We start from the raw sequence: 20,890 nt of genomic DNA, 5'->3' as shown, positions 1-20,890 counted from the left end.
CCCAACTTGACCTTGTCCAGCCTGGTGTTGGGAGTGGGGAGGAGCACTGCTCATTGACTTGCTAATTGCAGGCCAGGAATCAGTGTCCTCTCTGGGAGGTAACTTAGCAAGCGGCCCTTCCTCTTGAAACTTCATCTGCACCAGGAGATTTTTTTTCCTGGAGCCCTCAAATGTTCGAGGAGGGGCAGGTGTGGTGCAGGACTGCGCTTGCCAAGCCAGCTCCTTGCGTCCTGTGAAAGGAGCACAGAGGGCCTCTCCCTTCCCTCCGGCCCTCAGGTGCAGGATCAGAGGACCTGACAATCTTCTGTTTATCAGGCGGCTTTGTGCCTTTTAAGGGGGAGCTGGGTGGCACGTAAGCCGACCTCTGAAAGGCAGAAAGCTGCCAGCTGTGCACAGCTCCAGCCAAGCTGTCCCCCAGCACTGTCCTCCAGGGAGCTGTGAGCTGGTGGCTCTCCTCCCGCCCTCACAAGGACCACTGACTTGAAATGAGAAGTCCCAACCCTGAAGACTCAGCTGACATAAGGTGGCTCTTCTGCAGCTTTATGCACAGTTTCAGCCTTCCCACCTGAGCCTTTGTGATCAGCAGAAGAGAATTCTGGCCATTTGTGACTTCAAATTGAAATAATGATAATAGTGATTACACTACCATTTATTGAGAGCTCACACTCTGTGCCAAGCATTGAGTTAATGATTATTAACTCATTCCTTTCAACCCAGGAGGAGCACTATTATTAAGCTCGTTTTTAGGTGAGGAAAACAGGCTCAGATCACAACTTGCCCACAGCCACGACACGGCTACTAATTAGTAGAACCAGGACTTGAACCCCAGGAGTTGGATCCAGGCTACTCTACTCTGGCTCTGGTTAAGCTACTCCATTCTGCCCCTTGCATGGATCTTTTTGGCCGGGACTTTGTCTCTCCTCCTACCTACAGAGGTCAGATTTTGGAGTATGTTAGTGTCTCTTGTGTGGCTCATCCCTCTTTGCAGTCTCAACATAAATGTGACATCTTCAGATTTATTTACTGTAACAAGAGTATTCTCTCACAGTTCTGGAGATGGCACTCCCTGTGGATGTTCCAGGGGAGAGAGAGTATGTTCTCTGCTTCTCTCCTAACTCCTGGTGGCCGTGGCAACCCTTGTGTTCCTTGCCTTTTAGACAATCAGTCTGATCTTCACATGACTGTCTCCTCTGTGTGTCTGTGTGTCCTCTTCTGTCTGATCAACTCTCCTTCTGCCTTTCTGTTAGAGGGACATACATCATTAGATTTAAGGCTCCCCTGGATCATCCAGAATGATCTCATATCAAGATCCTTAATTTATCACATCTACAAAGACCCTTTACCCAAATAAAGCCATATTCACAGATTCTGGGTATTAGGACATAGATACATCTCTTTGGAGCCACCATTCAGACTACATTAGCCAATGCAAAGTGGATCCTACTGTGCCCTCCATCACATTACCCTGTTTTCTTCCCTGTGTAGCATTTTTCACTGTCTAAAGTCTCCTTATTTCTTTGTGTGTTTTCATCCATTGTGTTCTCAACCAGAGTGCTGTTGGCTTTTGAGCAGGGCAAATCTTCAACTTTGCAGAAATGAATCCTTGATTTCAGGACACTTAGCATTTTACAATCCTGGTACAACCTGAATGCCAGAGCAGGGATGAGGTGTGGAGGGAAAGTCTTCTCGACAATCACCCCGCCCCCCAGTCCACCGTATCTCCCACAAACACGTGATGTCCCCACGTGGAAGGCAATACCAGCCCGGGGTCATAACCACCAGTCTATGTGTTTATCATACATGTCTTTTCACAGGAACAGAAGTTCCATGGGGCCAGGGACCTTATTGGGCTTGCGTACTATTATATTCCCTGAGTCCCCAACAATGCCTGGCCTTGAGTAGGAACTCAAAATATATTCTCAGGGCACCTGGGTGGCTCAGTCCGTTTAGCGTTGGACTTCAGCTCAGGTCATGATCTCACAGTTCATGAGTTTGAGCCCTGTGTTGGGCTCCAAGCTGACGGTGTGGAGCCTGCTTGGGATTCTCTCTCTCTCCCTCTCTCTCTGCCCCTCCCCCAATCATGTTTCTCTCTCTCTCTCTCAAAATGAACAAATTAAATTCAAATGTATATATATATATGTGTGTGTGTATATATATATATATATATATATATATATATATATATATTCATATTCTGAATGCATGTAGAAGATAGGGTTGCTCTTTCTGGAAATGTGTGACAGATTTTTCTCTTTAAGTTGCTCCAGCTTAAGAAGGAAGGGTCACATGATAGGTCTCAATAATAATGAAAAATAACCAGGGAAGTCTATATCCTCACTCCAGCTTGCCTCACTCCCCATCCCCCTGCCCCACTCCCCCTTCTCCTTTGCAGGCTTGTGGGGAGACTCAGACCCATTCTTTCCCACTTGTCCTGCTGTCTGCCATGTGGTTCTTCGCCGTCCCCCTGAGGTCACCTTGGGTCTCCTGTCATCCCCACAGGCCTCCTCCCCGGTCACTGCCAAAGAATTGGGGGATGAAGTCCAGACCAGTGTCTCGTGATCCTGCCATCTGGCTAAGTGGCTACCCTTCCACCCTTGCTGGTCTCCAAAGCAAGTTGCCATTTTATTTACCACCTGTGTGAACACAGGTAAGTCACTTTACTTCTGTGATCCTCAGAAACCTCATCTGTAAGCCAGGAATGACTTGGTGGGATTATTAGCAACTATAGCCCCTAACAGATATAGTTATACAAAAATTCTTATTTTATTTTCCTTGTCTTTAATAAAGAAAAGAGAGACTGGAAGGGGTATAAAGAAGCTCCCATCTTTACCAGGATTACAAAGACATCCCCAGTTTGCTTTGAAGGGAGTGGCAGCCTGTGGGGTGGACGGATCTAGGCAAAGCCTACAGGTACACACTCCTGTCTGGAATCAGATTGGATTAATGCAGAAGCGAGGAAGGCAGTATTGCCCAGTGGTCAGACAGAAGGGCTCCAGGGTCAGTAATCCCAAATGTGACCCTGGGCAAGGTTTATGTAAGGACAGAGAAAATAAATAACTCACCCAAGGTCATATGGCTGGACATGACAGAGCTGGGAATCAGCCTTTGTGATAGCAGAAGTTAGTGCTTTTCCTAGCACACCATCCTGCCTGCCTTCGAGAGTGGCCCAGGAAAGATTGCTGTTGCAGGCCCTGGGGCTGAAAAGCAGCCAAGAATGGTTTTGCTCTGCCCAGTGGGTGACTATTTGAAGGACTGCTTCAGGTTTCCAGATACAGTGGGAAGCAGAGGCATAGATGAGAGAAATCGGTGTGCACTCCCCAGGCTACATGGGAGGCTGGTGGTGATAACCACACGTATACACACGCGTGCACATGCACCACCATGACTACCACCGTGCAGGCACCACTCCAGCCTGGGCCACCTTGAGAAGCCAGCACGGGGCTGGGCAGCCACTCACAAATCAGCAAGGCTGAGGCAGAAAGTTATGTGCAGGCAATCGAGAGGCGGTTGTACAAGGGTCATCGCCTCCATTTAGGTGTCAATTGTGTCATTTCCAGCTGTTCCTCCGCTCAACAGCTGGAGCTCAATATGCTCAGGGCTTATCTGGAGGCCCCCAGCCAGGGAACTCAATATTAAGCTGGCTTCCAGGATCTAGGAAAAGCAGCTACTCTTGCAGCAAACCACAGAGGAAAGGCCCCCTTTTTTCCATCCATTTAAGCAATGGTGGCTCTTTGGGAACAATATTGGTGCTGCCTAGAAGTGGCTGGCCTAAAGCAAACTGCAGCTGGGGAGGGGCAGATAGCTTCATACAAAGGTACAAAGTGTGCTAATCCCTTTACAGGGGCTGTTCCGTTTTGTCCAGTCCTAGGATGTGGTGGCATTATTATTATTTCCATTTTACATGAAGGAGGTAAATAGCTTGCCCTACATCAAACAAAGCATAATCTGCAAAACCGATGGCTGATGGCAGATCTATTTGGCCTAAGAACCTAGGCTGGGTATCTCCTACAATCAAAACCACTCTCCACAAAGGACTCTGGTGCAGTTTGGAAATACACTGCCAGGTTGATCAGATTCCTCCACTTAGGAGGTGGGCCCACAGTGGACCTGCTCCAGGAGAGGAGGGAGGAGCCCCCCCTAAGCAGAGATCACAGGGGTCTGGGGGAGGCGCTTAGCTAGGCCTCAGATGGAAACCAAGTGTGAATAGGAGGGAAACACTACTTAGGAAGGCAAGGTCTTCTCTCATGGTGTCAGCAACATCAGAGTAATTTGGAGTGGAAATAGCGACTTTATCTTTTAATCCCACCTTTGGTTCTGCTTTCCCACCCTTTTTCCCCTTCCACAAAACCAAAATGCACCCTTTTCTTCCTCTCTCTCCTGCTACCTAATTATCTTGTTTGGGCAATAGCAAGTACCTGGGCCACACTATGGGGCCCTGAACCCATGCCAAGCCTTACTAATTAATTAGAACATTCCCTTCCAGAAAGCCCAGAGACTGCCTGAGATTTCTTCTTAAAGCAGAACTCTAGGAATTTACTTGTAATAGTTGTTAGCTCATATGCTGAAACCTAATGGAATACGTGGTTACTCATTCATTCACTTGTTCCTTCATTAAATATTTGTGAAGGACCTGTGTATATTCTAATGATGTGGACCAGTCGCCTCAAGTTAAAGATGGTGAAAATGGTCAGAGAGCAAAGGGACTTGACCTTTGATTGCTGATGGGGCAAATGTTGTGGGACATAGGAAGGTGGGCAGTGCTGTGAGCGATGGAAGTCATGGGATTAGCCCTCTGGCATGTGATTCCTGACCATGAGACCCTCTGGGTTCATGGCTCTGGAAAGGTGAATCTGTCTGGTGACCAGAACCAGATATAAGGACATCTGAGCTGGGGAGTCTGGGTTCCACGGAGGACTCTGTCACTGATTTGGTGTGCCCCACGAGTTCTCTGGGCCTCAGCTCACTCTGGTTCATTGAACTGTCACTACACTTCCACTATGCGCCAAGCACGGGGCTGGTGAAACAGATACTTTTCAGTCTCCTGTTTCTCTTCTTTTAAAGACCAGTGGATCAGCTGGTCCCCAAGGCCACTTTTACCTCTGATATTTTCTAGCACTTGGGGAGGCCATCTTAGGAACAGGACTCCTGGTTCTGGCCAGGGAACCAAGTCATTCTGTATCCTGGCCTTTGATTGATGCTGTTGATGGGAAGGCCTGTGGGTCACAGATTGCCGGCCCGAGGGTGAATCCCATCCCCGTGTTCCGTGTTCCCTTATGCTCAGGCTCGCAAGCACTGCAACATTTGCTCCGTTTTGGCTCAGGCCTTGAGTCGTTATTTCTTCTTCGACCATCCAGAAGCCCCTGACTTCTAACTTCTTATTAGATCAGAAAAAGCAGAGACTGTGTACCTTCCCTGTCCTCTCCCTGACTCCAGGTCATCTAAGAGTTAGCTGCGGGGCACACCATTCCTTCCAAAGGAATTCCAGAAAGAGCAACTCAAGTATAAGGAATTTTCAGTGGTGGTAGGCTGGCAAATAAGTGTATACACCCAGACTTTAAGCAATCCTTTAATGAAATGAAGGATGGTCGTGAAATGTCGTGCAATGAAATAATAAAAAAGCCATTGTGCTATGCCTATGGCCAAGCTGGAAGGAAAAAAATAAGAAAAACACTGTGCGTACACATATGTATTTGGAAGGTGTATTTAGGAAGTGTGTCCAAAGTACAATGCAGTAGGTAAGTACCATAAATGCATGAGTTTGGAACAGAATAGAAAAAAAGAACAAAATAGAGAGGCTATATATTAAGCTATCCTTAGATGGTGGAGAAAAGACATTGAATATTTTCTACTGAGCGAGTTCAATAGGTTGGGTTTGCAAGATTCTCTCGAAACTGAGTTATATGACTATGCAACATGCCTGCAACTTGGTGAGCAGTGTGCATATGCTAAGGTAGCAGGAGATCCCCGAATAAGAAAGGCTCCATCTAGACCCATGGGCTAATCCATTATTTTGTGCTAAAATATATCTCTATGTTAAAATGATAGCTGTCTAGAAATACTTGTGTGTGTGTGTATGTATATGTGTATGTGTGTAGGTACATATATTGTATTCACGCAGAATCCATATCTTTACCAGCCCTGCCCCCCTTAACAGCCCAGCACACCTTGTGGCACTTAGTTGGGGCTCACTGCTCATTAAATGTTTCTTGAATAAACTGATTGAAATGCAATTGGGTCCTTTTTCTGTCATGTAATGATTCCTCCTGTCCTCAGGGTGCCGCCTACTCAAAGGTCGTACAAATGATGCATTTAGAATTTCTGTTCTGGCTCCGTATGTTTTTAGTTCATCTATGATTCCCTTACCCAAATCCCTTTTAATGTGCACGGAATGCCAGGGTCCACTGCAGTTCTTGTGTGACCTAATAAAAACAAGAGCTGACAGCTGCAAAAATCGGAAATTGTTCCCACCTGTGGCTTCGGAGTGTGAACATTGTTGTCTTTATAATAGGATTTATTGTACGACAGTAACAATAACAATGATGTTATTAGTAATCATATAATGCCTGCTATATCTTTAGAGGCTACTGTGAGGGAGGAACTATGCTGGACATTTTTCATGTATGAAAATGAAAATGAAATCACTCTTATTGCTAAAAGTAATATTAATATTATGGCATGAAGCATGGTGCCCAATTCATTATGCATGTTATCTCATCGAATCTGTGCATCTCTGTGAAATCACTGTCGTTATTTCCTCGTGCAGATGGTGCAATTGAGGCTCCAGGAGGGCTGAGTTACTCTCCTTGAGTTACCCAGACAGTGAGGGGCGGAGCCAGAATTCACACTGAAGGAAAACTGTCTCAGAGGCCCGTGCACTTTCTGGTACGGACACACAGTCAGGGCAGTGGTAGAAAGCGTGGAGGGACACAAGTCGCAGACTCTGGCGGTGAAATCACCACAGTGGCCACCACCCGGGGGCGCAGCGTGGAGTGGAGGAGGTCAGGTGAGCCAGGCATCCAGACGGGTGCAGGGAACAGTAGGGACTCAGGCAACAATGGCTTCTGCCTCTCCCTGCGAGGCAGCGACTGTGACTAATGTAATAGTGTGAAATGTCTCGATTTTCTTTCTTTTTGAGTGACATGCAGATATTTCTAAACCAGTTTTGATGGGGATTCATTTCTAGTGGCTAGAGAAACACTCATAGAAATACTCCCATTAGACTTATGTGCCTGTTAATCTCACATGTGGATCCTCACGGCAGAGGTTACTATGATAGACCAACACATAATAAAGCTGATAATAGTCAAGTGGCAAAAGCCCCAAACTTTTTAATACTGTAAGCTTTCTGTCTGAAAGATGTCATTTCTTTCAACGGCTTCAAGTTTCTTCAAGGCAGAAAACCATTGAAGCTGCAGCGTAGCTGAACATCTGTCTTATCATGTGGGCAGATATTGGGATTAAATTAACTAGAAATGAATAGAATGATGTATGACAGGGTGCAGATGTCCCAGGCACAGTGTGATAATTTCATTGCAAAACTATGTAATGAATTCCATACATTATGGAAGTACAAATGTACCACTTTAGGTAATTGTGATGAAAAGGTATAATGTGCAATGCATAAACAGAGCGTGAGCCCAGGGGCATTTCTCCTCTGCTATTTCTCTTTAGTCATTTCAGAATGACTTTATTTGGTTTAATGCAAGCCTATTATTATTATTATTAGAGCCTTATTTTTTTTGGTCAGCCCCTTCAGCATTTCTTGCCTGGTTGGTATAAGAAATATTTGGAGTACAGGAATAGAATTTGGGCGGGTCAGAGCTTTGGCCACCTGGAGAGTAATGGCCGGAGACAGGATTTACAAAAATATTTTGTTGTCAGAATTTCAGAGCAGAAGCTTACTCTCTTCTCTCTTCTCTCTCTGTTTCCCACTCTCCCTTTTCTCTCTGGTAGGCTGGGGAGATTGTTTTGCCCTCTCCTGCTATTCCGTGCACAGGGATTCAGGGTAACATAATGGAAAGAAATCCGGTTTTAAAGCCAGAAGATTGAGTTTCTGCTTCTGACTATGCTCTTAACTGCTGTGTGAACTTGGGCAAGGCACTCCACCTCTCTGAGCTTCTATCTCTCTCCTCAATTTTAAAATGCTGCTAATAATACTATATCCCCGTTTTGCCAGGTACAAATGAGGGAACTAGAACATGAGCTCTGAGAAGAGGGAGCCTGTGTCTATCTTGCTCACTGCTTTATCTCCAGTGCTTAACAAAGTGATCACACAGAGCAGATAACCCAATATATATATATATATATATATATATATATATATATATATATATATTAGTTTATTTGTTTTGAAAGAGAGATTGCAAGGGGCAGGGAGAGAGAATGAATCCCAAGCAGGTTCTGCACTGTCAGCACAGAGCCCAATGCAGGGCTCGGTCTCATGAACTGTGAGCCGAAATCCAGAGTTGGACACTGAACCGACTGAGCCCCCCAGGTGCCCTGATAAAATGTTTTTTAAATAAGCATATCGATGATTTATATGAAAGTACCTATCCCAATGCCTGGCATGTAGGAGACACTGAATTAATATTTCTTGAATTTCGGCTGGTTTGAAGAAGTTTATCTGCAGGGACCTTCAGACTGGGTTTTGGTAACACGTTCCCTGAAGGGCCCATTACATGACCAAAGTCCCTGGCCAGGTACCTGTTACAAGCCAAGCCCCAGAGAAGAGCTGAGGGTGCCTCCCGGCACAGAGGGCAGTGGAGCAAGGCCAGAACCCCCTTCCTGATCAGCCTCATGCTTGCCTGCTATGCAACGCTGCCTGCCTGCCTGGGACAGTGGGAGCCAAAGTCAGGGCTGGCCTGAAGCAGAAATCCCTGTGCTTCTGAAGAGGGGCGTAACTTCACTAGCATGGTTTTGATCAAGAAACAAGAGGAAGGTTTCGTGCTGCAACAAATGCCTGGCCTGTGGTCCTGCTTCACAGTGAGGAGGCCACACCTCGGGTCACAGCAGGGGCCGGTCCGGGCTCTGCTTCTCTCTCCATCCCACTGCTCTGTTCACACAGCAGCCCCCTGCACCCCGCTTCCACTTAAGTCTGCTCTCTACCGATTATTTGCCTGGGGTGACATCAGTGGAAAATGTGAGGAGATGGGAGCAGAGCCGAAACCCTAGCCTTCCCTGGGAGGCCAGAAAAGCCTGTTTTGAATGCTCCGATTGGTCCCCTATTTCCCCGGCTTGTTTGTGCCATGTAATGCTTTCTGCACATCGAAGCAGGGTGCCCGGGGTGATTCAAGGCCACCAGAGCCCAGGTCTCCCTGCCCACCAGACAGATGCTTTGCTGTCTGGGCTCTCTGCTTACCCCAGACACCCCGAAACCAGCCCCAAGGAGGGCTGCTAGGGCAGACAGTCCACGTGGTAGGGCTTCCTTCTCCCCTGGAGCCCTAAAAGCTGTGGATTGGGGGCTTGTCACTGCATCTCTTCCTTCCCCAGCTCAGATCTTCCCACCCCTCTCTTCTCCCCACGAGCTTCAGGCCTGTCTGCAGGCTCTGAATTTTCTGCCAAATTTGGATGCCTTGAAAGGAACATTGTTCCAAACAGAGACTTCGAGGAAGGTGCTAATCTTCCGCTGCTTATCAAATTTGAGCAAAAAATGTCGACATCCCACTTTTCCAAGTGCTAGCTCAGCTCTTCTGTGTTCAACTGCGAGAGGGACCAGCTGTGTGTCTAGCGGGGGATAAAGACCCTACTGGACTCCACAGCCCTCCTCGCCGGCCCCACAGGACCCAGAGGCCAGCAGGGGCTGTGGGCAGGTGGGTGGTCTCTCCATCCCCAGCAGCACAGACCCGCTCGATTCCAGGAGAGGCGTCCCATTTGTGGCTTCTGTCACTGCTACTGCTGAAACTCTCAAGGAAAAAAAAAAAAAAAAAAAAAAAACGCAGCCGCGAAGTTCCTGCTCTAAATATGGAGAGAGCTCTTCATTTTCTCACGATGAAAGACATATTTGGGATCATCTGGTTTTCCAAGCAGATGCCCAGTTTATCTCACTTTAAATCAACTCTTTCTGACTGGACCCTTTCCTGGATGAATTAATTGAGCGTGGCTAAAACCAAAATGCTCTCGCGATTAAGGAGCTAGGCATAGGGGCGCTGTGTCAAGGATGTCAGCTTGCGAGGAGGGTGTCGAGTTGTTTACTTCTATTCTCATAACAGAAGGAACAGGCAGGCTCAGCCCACTGGAAATAATTTTGAATAATCTCACTCTATTACTCGAAGCGAAATTGAGTCTGCTCAAGCTACCCTAGTGATCCGACATCTCGGTGAAACTGGGAAACTAATATCCAATTCACGCGGCATAAAATAAGTGACATAAGGAAAAGCAGGATGAAATCTGGAAGTTTTTAGTTTTTGATTTGTACGGCTTGTCTTCTATTAGTGGATCAGCTCACTAATGCGGCTCACACAGGGGAAGGGGTTTCATTAAGCTGCTGGTCATTAGTGGCGGTGGGCGTGTGTGTGTGTGTGTGTGTGTGTGTGTGTGTGTGTGTGGCAGCTGTTGATGCCTGACACTGATATCTGATATACATTGCCCTGCATAAATCAAATCTAAACAGAGAATTTGTCTAAGAAATGGAAGTGGAGCTCCGACTTACCAACGAAAGCTCTTCTGGCATAGGGGGCGGATGGCCTGGAATTTAGATTTGACCCTTTAGAAAATGCTCCCAGTGTGAGGGGATCGGCTCATTAGCTTCAGTCACCCACCAGCCCTGACACGGTCTGCGCTCCCTCGTGCGTGCTCTCTGCTAAGGGAGCTGTCATCCTCCAAGCCCAGAGGAAAACCTTAACATCTCTCTTAACTCTCTCCCTCTCGGCCCTCACACCATACCAGTAGCTAAATAATTGGTTCTGGCTTCAAATTATCTATTGCTTCCACTCTCCCCTCTCCATGCCTGGCTAAGACTCTGACCCCATTTCTTTAGTAATCCTAATTGTTCTTTACCCTGTCGATACCCCTCCTGCTTTAAACCCTACTCTTTATGACTGTGAAGTCATCCTAGGCACAGGCCTAACATATCACCCCCTGCTCAAAAGCATCCCATGGCTCCCTGTTGTCTAGCAACTCAATCCAAGCACGCAGGCCTGTCTTTCAAAACTCTCTGCAGTGTGGCTCCAGGCACTCCTGGTCACTCATCCTGAACTGAAGCCAAGTGAAAGTCATCTGGTTCTTTATTGCACATGCCACAGTGCTCTGCCCCTGTTTCTGCGCATACAGTTTCCTCTGCATGGAGTGCCCTGCCCTGCCCTGCCTGTCTGTCTCTGATTGTTCAGATCCTACCCATCCTTCCAGATCTAGCTCAGGTGCCACCTCCTCCAGGAAGACTTCCTTGATCCCCTGCTTGAAAGGCTACCCTCCTCCTTAGACCCCTCATTATTCTTTCTTCTTCCACCACGGTCCTTAGATGCCTCATTGTCTTCTTTCCCTGTGGCCCATTCTAGCCTGGATGTACTATATTGGGTCATCATTAAGTGCTAGGGCAATCAGTCAAACGCCTGAATGAAAATCCTAGTTGTGGGGCCTTGTGCCTGCCACTTACATTCCCTGTGCCTCCGTTTCTTTTTTGTGAAACCAGCCTAGTGATAGTGTTTACCCCTCAGATAATTCTAGGGAATGAAGGTGGGGGGTAAGTGCAGTGTGCTCAGCATGGTACTGCTTACATGGCAAGAGGTCAACAAACTTTTTTTCTTAGTCACTTTCTCCCCTGCAATAGTGCAAGCTTTGTAAGAATTGTTCAGACCCATCGTTTAACTCAGCATTTACTGAGAACCTACTGGAACCATATTTCTTGTTAGGATTTGAAAATGAATAGAGAACACTAAGATATGTTACGTGCCTTCAAGGAGCTCATGGTCAAGAGCAGAGGAGATGAACTAGTAACCAGAGCATGGCAGTGCATTTGGTGAAGGGCTCTGAGAGAAGGGAGCACAGGCTGGGCAGTGCGGTGAGGGGGCTTAGCTCTCAGTGCTGGAGTCAGGCTCCCCGGGCTCAAATCCCAGCTTGGTCACTTCCTACTGTGTGACCTTGGGCTGAGTAGTGTGCGTTAGGCTTTCTGTGCTCTGGTTTCCTCACCTGCAAAATGGAGAGAGTAAAGGATACTTACCTCAGAGGGTGTAGTAAGAATCCCACAGCTTGAGAGTCAAATCACACTTAGAACAGGGCCTGGCGTGTTTTAAGAGCTCAGTAATGGCTAGTTATCATCTTGGAGCTCTTTGAGACCTAACTGATGCTATGTCTTTGGGCGATTTCTTTCTCTGCCAGAATGGTGAGCTTTTATGAGGATAGAGACATCACCGTAGAAGCCACCATCAGAGGGAGCATAAGACTTTTGGGAGTGCACTTTGAAGCGGGTTTGGCCTTCCCCTCCCCATCCCCAAAGACCCTTCCCTGCCTTTGGAACACACACACTGCGGCCTGCCTGCGTCTTGGACAGAAAGACCCCCCTCTCTCGCTGAGTGTGGTTTAGCGCATGTCTTTGACCAGTCTTTCGCTTAATCTCTTAAAGTTTCCGAGTGCTGAGGAGTCTGCTCCTACCATCCTGGGCTTCTGTCCAGAAAGTTTCCATTCAAGGAACCCGCCCCCACCCCTTCATTATGCATGGACATAGAGATCTTAGAAGATGGGAAAGGGGTGGGACTTCATCAGGCCGTTTTAACTGGGCTCAACTCTAGTACCCACTTTTGTGGCTTTGGTCATCGGTCCTTGTGAAAAATAGCAACTCCTCCACGTTTCCCAAATCCTCATCTCCTTATGCCCTAGGGGGAGTTCTACTTGGTTGAGGACGGCTGGGTTTTCAGCCCTGGAACCCTTAGTCTGGGGTTGCGTTGGGTCCTTCCTGGTCTGAGATGACAGCTGAGGACATTCCCAGATACCACTGTCCTGGGAGACCTACCTTTTGACCAGAGCAGGGCACATCCACCTGCGACATGAGTCTGTGTTCTGCCAGTCACTGAGACAACACCAGAAACAGCAAGAGCCCATAAAGCCTGGAAGAAAACGTGAGGTAAGTGTTGGGGATGGAGTGGAGAACCCAGGTGATAACATGGAGCATTATACAAATCAATCTTTTAAATAGCAACTCCAACAAGTGGAAGGAAGTGAAGGACTTAGACATGAAGGACCGTTTTTATTTCAGAAAAGGCAGCCGGCACCAGAGCAAGACTGGGTCCAGGGCCTCTGTGTGTATTTGTGTGTGTGCGGGTGTATGCGCGTACGTGTGACTTGTGGGCAGAGAAAGCAAAGATACTCTGAAGTCCGTGCACAATTGCACATCCCTTGTTTCTCTGGCTCACCTGCACTCAGGAAAATCCAAGTGTGCATGGGTATGGACACAGAAACCACCCCGACTCCCCCACTGGTCCCCTCACAGCTCTGAGTGAAGACCCACATGACTTGCTGGCATCCCTTGGTGGGCTTTTAGTTTCTGTGGCTCCTGCCTTGGATGCTGACCCCTTCTCTGGGTCCCTCTTGCTCTCACAAAGTGGGGCCAGCCCATCATATCAGTTGGAGTTAGACTGTCATCCAGATGTCGCCCCAGCTGTGATGGGAAAGGATTTCCTTCCCCAACTCATTTTTTTAGGCTTTGGGATGGAAGACTTTGCCCTTCTCATGCATACTTTTCTGACTCGAGGGTCTTGGGGCTGAGTGATCAGAGAAGCCCCTTGAGGGTTATCAACCAGTGTCTCATTTGAAAGCCCACTGGCCCCTGGATTCTGTCTATATCACAAAGCAATGCCTGTCTATCTGGGAAACTCTGGAGAGGCCAACATGGATTTCAACTTCCACTGGCTGCATGGGATCATTGCGGTGACCGACAGCAGCCCACCGGTCCCTGGCAGCCCCATCCAGCCATGTGGACAGAGCACTCACCTACCTCACCGAGAAGGACCCCCACCCCCTGTGAGGCAGCGCGAGAGCCTTGGATGCATCAGGCAACCCAGTGTCAAACCCCACCTTTGACCTTCCCTAAGCAAGAGACTTTGGCCAAGTATTCGAATCTTTTCAAGTCCTATTTCTATTAAATACAAAATAGAAGGGGTGCTTGGGTCAGTCGGTTAAGCGACCGACTTCGGCGTGGGTCATGATCTCACGGTTTGTGGGTTTGAGCCCCGCGTCGCGCTCTGTGCTGACAGCTCAGAGCCTGCAGCCTGCTTCGGATTCTGTGTCTCCCTCTCTCTGCACCAACCCTGCTCGTGCTCTGTCTCTCTCTGACTCTCAAAAAATAAATAAATGTTAATTAAAAAAATAATAAATAAATAAATAAATAAATAAATAAATAAATAAATACAAAATAGAAATAATATAATATCTCCCTTGCAGGATTGCTGTGGGAATTAGAGATGAGCCATGCAAAGTGAGTGGCCTGGGGTCTGGCAGGTCGTAATGGTGATGATTGTAGCTTCCATTTATTTAGTCGCTTACTAAGTGCCAGATGCTGTAATATGTTCTTTACATATTTTAGTAGAGATAATTTTTATAGGCCACACACTCATCAAACAAACATCATCCTCTGTATTTCTCTATAACTTTATTATTTTCATTAATTACTTACTCATTTATAAAAGTTTTTTTTCAAGCCCCCATTCTGAGTGATGGCAGACACCCACTTCTACTCATCACTGGGGCTCGAGGTGACTTTAGTATTTTCCAAGTTGCATTGAGTTCAGTGAATTCAGAATGTTTCCCTTTTTCCTCCTTTCCCTCAGTGTGGCATCTACATCCTGGAGTTGAGTAGTGTCTCGGCATGAGTGTGGGTGGAGAAAAGGCTGAGGCTTCTGGCCCAAGGTCATTCTTTTTCCAAGGATGGTGGCTGCCCGGATGTATCTCCTGGTGTTTGGTCGCTGGTATCCTTGCCTCAGGCGTGCAGACACCGCTCTGTCCCAGCTGGTCCCTGGCTGCCTGGTCTCTGCCATTCTCTGGCAGCTTTCTCTCCTAATTCTGAAACCATTTTATGGGGTACAGGAAAGCCCAGCTGTTTTCCAGCCCCATGCTGGGGCCACTGGAGACTCATGGGCACCCAGGGCCTCTGTCTCTGGAAGAGTATTCTGACCCCTCTTTCTTTCTGGAAGCTGCCCCCCAGGGCCAGGGAGGCTGGTGTAGAGTGTAAGAGCAGCTCCTCTGAGAGTCCCACTGCTTTCTCTCGGATGCTCTCTCCCTCCTCCCACCTTTGGAGATTTTATGGGGGTGGGCGGTGGAGAGACAGGAAAAACTGGTTCCAGTTGATCACATATTCTAAGTATTTCCTGTCTTGCTTCTAAACAGAGAGCATTGACCTCAATGGCCAAGAATGTGATGTCTCTCTTCTCAGGTCCTACCATGACACCTTTCCTAAAGTGGTAGGGGCTTCAGTCTAACTGACCTGGTGAGTGAGGGTGGACATGAAAGCAAGGAATGCAAGGTGGCCTGGTACAGGGACACTTACCCTCTCCTGGCACAAATACAATCTTACCTAATTTTTCACACAGTCCTATTACGTAGTTTCTATTATCAGCGCCATTTTACAAATGGGGCTGAGGCTTAAACGATGTTAAGCCGAGGCTTAAACGACTTGGGTGTTGAACCTAATTCAGTCACGAGATATTTATAGAATGTCCACTAAGTGCCAAGCAGTCCTCTGGGTTTGGGGGGAATACGGCAGTAATCAATACAGACAAAACCCCAGCTCTCATGGAGCTTACATCCAAGTGGGATAGTGGGGAGTAGGGAAGAAGCAGCAAGGGAAAAGATCAACAGGTAAACCATATCGTTTATCTCACCATGATAAGCTCCAGGGAGAGACATAAATCATGGAAGGGGGTTATGAAATGCCGAGGAGGATATGGCTTTGAACAGCTTGCCTTTTTGAGATGATAAGATGGGTGAAGATGATGGAGTAGACAGACAGGGGCTGGAGGCAGGGACCTTGATAAATAGGTGGCACATTAGAAGCCTGAGGGCACAACATCCAGACTTTGTGGCTTCCAAGACCCCTGTGGCTAACAAACCAAGAGCTGCAGGTGCAGAACCTGTGCTCGCCTCTTCCACCTCTGCCCCAGGGTAACAATTAGATTCATTATAATTCATTTGCATAGAGGTTAGCACCCCCCACTGTGGGGGAAAGCTGCCATGATGGCTCCCCCCCACACACACAAACCTTGTAAGGTCAAAAATTCCACGTTCCAACCTGTGGGAGGAGTCCCCCAAATGATTGGAAGGAGCCTCTATTAGAAGCCACCTCATCTATTACACAAGACCCCACTCACATAAAATGAAGACCCCTGTAGCCTCAGGGCTGTTGCCACCTCTGGGCCTGCTGGTTCTCCCACCTGGAGAGTGTATGTCCTTAATTAACTGCTTTGTGCTTGGTACTTTCCTTCTGGCTATTTTTATTCAAGCCAGTTTCCTCAGGTAAATCTTTCTTGGGGAATCCGAGAACCAAGACCTCCATTCACACAATGCAGACTCCCCCACCAGTAACAAAGAATCCCATGTTGGAGGGAAGCGAACCCCGGGAAGACGGACCAGCAGGAACAAAGGCCTTTAAGTAAGAATCTGCTTGGCTGAATTGCTAAGAAAAGGAAGGGCCAAGTGTTCTAACCCAGTTAGGCTGAATGCACCTTATGGGGCCCAAATTATGACTGCCATCATTGCTATTACTATGTGTTTGCCATCAGCCTGACATCACCAACTCTCTCTTCCATGTTAGGGATCTTGGTGGGTAGTTGGAAGTTCCAGATACTCACTCTTCGCTCTCCCTGTAACTAGGGATGGTTATAAGCCCCACGTGCAGAAACACCACCTGGGTTTCAAATCAGGAGTCAGCGATGCAAGGAGAGATGAAGAGGAAGAGTCTTTCGTGGCCGGCGGCCGAGGATGAGAGCATCATTCGTGGCTGAGTGGGAGCAGTGGTGGACACTGTCCAGGGCTGGTTGTGTCGTCAGCGTGAGATGCAAGGTCAGGGCGAGGTGAGCAGGACCGGTGTCTGCACTTGACCAGTTCTATGCCGTGACCTTGGGTGTTGCTTCTGGCTGCGCAGCCCTGAGCCAGGTTCCCGAGACTTCACAGCCATTCGTTGAATTAGCTATTATCCATCTGTTTTCTCCTTCAAAAGTAACATAGATTTTATTTTTAGTTCAATAAAAAAAAAAAAAAAAAGGACTGATGGCAGAAACATTTTCATCCTGCCACCCTATCTCTCCAAATTTGGGGTTTGCAAGTTTTATAAGGTTTGCATGATGATAAATAAGAAATAGAAATGTTATTAAAATTGAAGTGAATTTCCTTTCGGGATGTGGAAAATAATGAAAAAGCTATTTCATCTGTTTTCTTTCCTATTTCAAAATATAGAATGGAAGATGAGGCCGCTTGCTGTTTCGACACTGTCAGGCGTGTCTCAAATGCCCTCGTGTTCTCACGTTACCCCCACAAGGTCTCCGAGCAACCGAAAGAAATGGCTCCTGTTTCTCTCCTCTGCTTTTGTCTTCCCAGGGCAGTGAAAAGACCAACATGTCCTTGGAACATTTCACGTCACCTGAAAAACAGCCTTTTTTTTTCCTCCCTAAAAATATATTGACTAAAATAAATTAAGTACAAAAAAAAAAAATGAACACACTTTCTTGGTACACATTGCCCCCCAAGATTATGACACTTTAGATAGAGTCAAAACCCACATCTCGGGCCTTTATCTATACTATTTTTCCCCCTTAAAATTCTTTTTTTTCTTTTTAATTTTTTAATGAAAGTTAATTATGGACAACATTTGGAGAATTAGCTTTATAAAGTCAGTTATACCAAACTGAAGCCCTCTGTCATCATCTTCCTTACCCCCTTCTCAGAGGCAACCGCTTGTCCCCAAGAAGCTGAGAATTTTGTTATTTACTCCCTTACTCATAGTGCTACTTTCTGAGTGTTCGTTTTAGACACCATCTAAGGACTTTCCATCATGGAAGACGGAATTTATCTGTCTTTGCTCTCCCGAACCCACTTCACAGTCTTCCCATTCCCCACATCCTCATTATAATACAGCAATAGTATGGTTTTGAGAGATAAAAATCCAGTGTTTATATTATTATTCCATGTGATGATCTTCACAGGTGATTCATTTAGCCACCTGATCGTTTTTCCTTTCCTTCACAACATTTGGTTTTTCCTAGAACTAATATTTGTCATATTTTTCATGGCCTGGGATGGCATGTACGAATCAGTAATTAAATTCCAAACTCTGCGCCAAATGTCTGCCTCTCCCCTCAAGACTTCCATTTACGTAAAGTTTGTCATCATTTTCTCCTCAGGAGCCTCCTGACCTCGTTCGGTCTGCCTTGTGCACAGCAGTCCTCCTGGCATCTGTGTCCCCAGCATCTGTGGGGCTGTCCTCACCTCTGGCCTGGTCTGGCCCTCTTATGAACTGTGCCCTACATCATCGTCTTATTCTAATTATTCCCTCATTTTGTTGGAGTGCCTCCTCTAGTGGCTTCCGGAGAGAGTAAAATGGAAGGCAATTTGTGTGTGTGTGTGTGTGTGTGTGTGTGTGTGTGTGTGTGTGTGTGTGTGTTATCTAAAAATGTTTTTATTTTACCTTCACACTTTATTTATTGGATCTATTTATAGTTTGGGAATAAAATTCGAGATTGGAAATTAATTTCCTTCAGAGTTTTAAAAGCATGGCTCCATTGTCTTCCATCTTCCAGATTGACATTGGTCTATAGCTTCTCTGATTCCTGAAACTGTGTGACCTGTTTTGTTTCTGCCCCCACCCCACCCCTGGAAACTTACGGAATTTTGTTGTGGTCCTTATTCTTTGGAAATTTCACAATGTTGTGCCTTGGTGTAGGTTGTTTTTTAATTTTTTTTTAATCCATTGTTCTGATGAATACTTTTAATCAGAAACTCATGCTTTTAGTCCTGGGACATTTTCTTGAAATATATTTTTGATGGTTGTATTCACCTCATTGCCTCAGCTTTCCTAGAAATTTCCTGTTATTTGGTTATAAGATCTTTAGGAATTATGTTTTTATTTTATATTTTACTTTTTGGTCTTTCCTCTCTTAGCTTTGTCCACTTTCTTGGAGATCTTTTAAATTTTTCTGTTGTGTTTTTCATCTTTGTTAACATGTTTTTCATTTCAAGGATCTCTTGGGGCACCTGGGTGGCTCAGTCGGTTAAGCGTCTGACTTCGGCTCAGGTCATGATCTTGCGGGTCATGAGTTCAAGCCCCATGTCGGACTCTGTGCTGACAGCTCAGAGCCTGAAGCCTGCTTCAGAGTCTGTGTCTCCATCTCTCTCTGCCCCTCACCCGCTCGCTCTCTCTCTCTCTCTCTCTCTCTCTCTCTCAAAAATAAATAAATATTAATTTTTTTTTAATTTCCAAGATCTCCTTTTTGCTCCTTGAATATTTTGTTTCCATCTTCCTATGCATGGCCACAACAATAATTTTCAAAAGCTGTAAATGATAGGTATTCTTAAAAGTTTGCCTTTTCCTAGTCTCTATTTTCTCCATGTTTCCCCATTTTTTTCTTTTATCATCTATGATGTCGGAATATTTCATTAAATACCTGGATTTCTGATCGTCCTCAGTTGTCTGATTGTATTTCAGGATGGGAGACTTCAAAGCTGAGTAGAGACTTGTCAACAGTGAAATTCAAGGTAGATGATGTGGGTGGGCTTTAGCTTACAGAACTCTTCATATCAGCATCTCACAGTCTGTGCTTTTTGTGTTTGTCAGATGCCCCAGAGATGATGCTGGTCTCTTTCCTGGAGTCTATATGTGCTTTATCTGCCAGCATTCAGGACTCAAGGAGGAAATAATGCTGAGGGTCAGCATTTATTAAGTGAATTTTTCTAACTCCCCTTATTTTTAGTGTGCACATTCATCTCAATTATGCTTAATGCCCTGCAGTTCAAAAACCCTTTGTTTTAGAGCAGTGGTTCTCAGACCTTACCTGGAGGGATTGTTAGAAAAACAAAAACAACAAAAAAACAGATTTAAAGTTGGTGCTGTAGGAAGTCTGGGGCCCAATAATTTGCATGTGTAACAATATCTCGGGTGATGCTGAAGCTGCTGGTGCTGGGACTCTAGGGTGAGGACCACTGCTTTAGAGAACAGAACTCCAATCATCAGCTGGGTGGGCAGGAACAGTTGCCTGGCTGGGAAGGATGGTGGGATCTAGTTGATTGTTTACTAGACTTTCATCCAAGTCCACTGGTTTTAACCCCATCTTCCTCCAGTGTTCAGAAGTTCTTAGCAGCGGTGAGTATCTGAGCCTTTGGAGAATTCTGGGATATGAATTGGGTTGTCTCTTGACTTTTCTCACCGCTGTTTAGGATTCAGCTTTCTCAAGTTTATGGAGTCAGCTTTCGATTTGTAGCTTCCACAGTTGTGTTGTTATTGCCTTCTCTCTTGTTCTTTTTTTCTTTGTTAACTGTATGGCTTTTAAAATCCCTTTACTGTCATTTTACTGAGGGATTTCGGTAGGGATAAAAGCTTAATGAATACATCTAGTCCTCTATTGTCAGCCAAAAGTCCTCACATCTGTCTTCAATCCTTTTAGTTTATCAAGTGCTACTTCTCTTTCATTTATTCTATTATCAAAAACTCCAATTAGATGTATGTTGGAGCCTCTCAATCCATCCTCTGGGTCTGTTGATAGTCCTTTTTATAAATTAAAAAAACAAAAGAAAACAATTTTTTTACCCTTCCTGCTGAGGTGTGATTGAATTCTTTGTTCTTAACTTCTACTTTGTTAATTTTCATTTCAGCTGTGTCTGATTCAGTTTATTTTATTTAGTATTTTATTTCAATGACTACATTGTTTACTTCTAAGAATGTGAGTTGGTTCCTTTTCATACATACTTCACATTCATT

General features: G+C 46.0%; 1 long non-coding RNA gene across 5 annotated transcripts in view; it reads left to right on the top strand.

The window, feature by feature from the left end:
* LOC111556630 overlaps positions 1–20,890 on the top strand; it is a 259,841-nt gene that overhangs the window by 137,341 nt on the left and 101,610 nt on the right. For all 5 annotated transcript variants that reach the window (XR_006586419.1, XR_006586420.1, XR_006586417.1 and 2 more), the window contains exon 4: positions 2,500–2,647. This is a non-coding gene — a long non-coding RNA (uncharacterized LOC111556630). The remainder of the gene's footprint in view (positions 1–2,499; positions 2,648–20,890) is intronic.

The sequence above is a fragment of the Felis catus genome, chromosome D1, assembly GCF_018350175.1.
Source record: "Felis catus isolate Fca126 chromosome D1, F.catus_Fca126_mat1.0, whole genome shotgun sequence".
Taxonomy (NCBI): Eukaryota; Metazoa; Chordata; class Mammalia; order Carnivora; family Felidae; genus Felis; species Felis catus.
This window is presented reverse-complemented; position numbering and strand designations above follow the sequence as displayed.